We start from the raw sequence: 2,405 nt of genomic DNA on the forward strand, positions 1-2,405 counted from the left end.
TGTGCATATGCGTATGAATACATGTACCTAAATACTTACATTATTTTCTGGATCAACAGATAATTTCTCACTGCACATTATTTCAAGTATACAAATTTATTTCAGGGTTAGGGATGTTTATTTTTCAAAATTAGAAAATTCATGTTATTTAATTTATTACCTTGGTTAAAATAGAAATTTTTAATTGCCAAAAATACCTTTGATCAAATTTAAAAGTCATTATAAACAACTTTTTATAAAACTTTTATCAAATTATAATAAAATGGTACACCTCAACTTCATAAAAGGCATCTACCATAAATCTCCTGCAAACATCATCCATTTCTTCTTCCTTTTAAATGGACCAGTGATTTAATTGGGTTCTTTGTAAAAATTTGGAACACCAATTTGGAGGATAAACTCCATTTGTGAGAAAAAACAGAGTGAAGGTGGCCCTGAAGCTGACAAACAGCTTTGATTCTTGGCCGAATTTGAGAGTCCACAGCTTTCTGGTCAACCATGTGCTTCTTGTAATCTCATACTTCTCTTCCTCTGTGTTGAAGATCTCATATTCCTGGTGTCTGGGTTTACACAGCTTCTTCTTCTTTAAGTAAGCATCAATGAGATGTTTGGGGATTTTCACTTTGCTGATATCATTTTCAATGGAGGGCCAGATGTCTAGTCATAATTAGCAAGCCACTGGTCAGTTGCTTAAGGAAAACCACCCTCTTGCTTCTGTGGTGCCCAGTGAGGATGATCAAAATGGTTCCAGAAATGACACTAGCTCACGCTTTTCTCACAGGCTGCCTGAAAGGTTGTTTTTTTGTTTGTTTGTTTGTTTGTTTGTTTTTTGTTTTTTGTTTTTTTTCCCAGCGGCTCAACAGCTTTCAAGGCATGTCTTCAGTAGGATAATACCTAGGCATTTTACAAAGTTTAACCACTCAAGTACCACCATTCTTGTCACCACCAACTGGTTTTGTGACAGAACTAAGAGCCTTCTCCTTTTTCTTCTGAGCCCTGGATTTAGCTGCTGAATACTTCCTCTTATACTTGGCCTTTCTGGAATATATATCTGATCAGGACTATCAATTCCTCTGAGTAGGACAGGGTTTTGGCTGTAGTGGGGCTTCCCCTTTGGCACTTTAGCCTTGAAATTATCCTTCTTAACCTCGCCACCAGCATCAGCCCTTTTGGCTTCAGGCTTCTTCTCCTTAGTATCCTGCTTCTCAGCTTTTTCACCCACCATCTTGCAGGATGGGAAAGAGCAAACATCATCCATTTTGAACATTAACATCTTCCTTTAAGATGAGGAATGTGACTAGGATACCCCTAAACAAGTGATCCTATTTAACACTGAAGTGAAAGATCTAGTCAACCCAAGAAAGCAAGAAATACAAATAAACTATTTTAAGGATTGAAAATTGGATATCTGCTTCAAGCCATGTTGAAGTAACACAAAAACATTGGCCCATCCATCCTAGAAACTAGAAAGCAAACAATATTTGAAACAATAGTTTTCAAGCATTAAACAAGACAGTGCAAGATAGTGGTCCTTGAGAAAAGGAAATAAATAAAGAGAGCCCTAGGGTTGTTCAATATCACAGTCTGAAAAGACTTTCTACCACATAGCACAGGGATAAAGAAACTAAAAAAGTTAAAATTTGATGTTCATTTTTCAAAATTATGAATAGGAAGAAGTCAGTCATCACAGTTGCTATTCTATATTGACATGGAGACCCTAGTGGATACCATTTTGTAGACTATATAAGATTTGGAAAGGAGGAAACAAAATGCAAATAATAATAATAATTAAATTAAATTAAAAAATATAAAACAGAACAGAATAAGAGAAAACTATAGCAAACAATATTATTCCTTAAAACCTGCCATGACTCATTAGTAATAACTAAGAGATAAACATGTCTCATTAATCATATGTACCTAAGAATAACTATAACAATATATATGTAAGGCTTCTATATGAAAATTAAACTTCATTGAAGGATATAAAAACCCAATAAATAAAAAGATGCAATATTAGTGGATATTAAGACCTAACATTGTAAAGAGTCAATTGCTTCTCAATCCATTTTCAACAAATCATTGCCAATAAAAACATCAAGATGATGCTGAAATTTATAAGGAAAATTCTTTACAAGGAAAATATCTTAGGAGAATCAAAATATTCTCTCAGGAAAAAAGAGGAAAGGAAAACCAATATTTAATATCCATAATAATTAAAATAGAGTGGTGTTTGCAATGGAATAGAAAAAGAAATGTAGATAGAAGGAATAGCATTAGTGTTTTCAAATCAGATGGATGCACATATGGAATCTAACATGTAATAAAATGAGCACTTCAAACAAGTAGGTGAGTGTAAGAATTATTTTTGAAACTATTCTTTGACAACTGGCCATCCAGTTGGA

The 2,405-nt window shown here is 33.8% G+C and overlaps 1 pseudogene; it reads right to left on the bottom strand.

The window, feature by feature from the left end:
• Window positions 1-314: 314 nt before the first annotated feature.
• Window positions 315-1,225, bottom strand: LOC125919893 (60S ribosomal protein L6-like; annotated as a pseudogene).
• Window positions 1,226-2,405: the final 1,180 nt, after the last annotated feature.

The sequence above is a fragment of the Panthera uncia genome, chromosome B4 (assembly GCF_023721935.1).
Source record: "Panthera uncia isolate 11264 chromosome B4, Puncia_PCG_1.0, whole genome shotgun sequence".
NCBI lineage: Eukaryota > Metazoa > Chordata > Mammalia > Carnivora > Felidae > Panthera > Panthera uncia.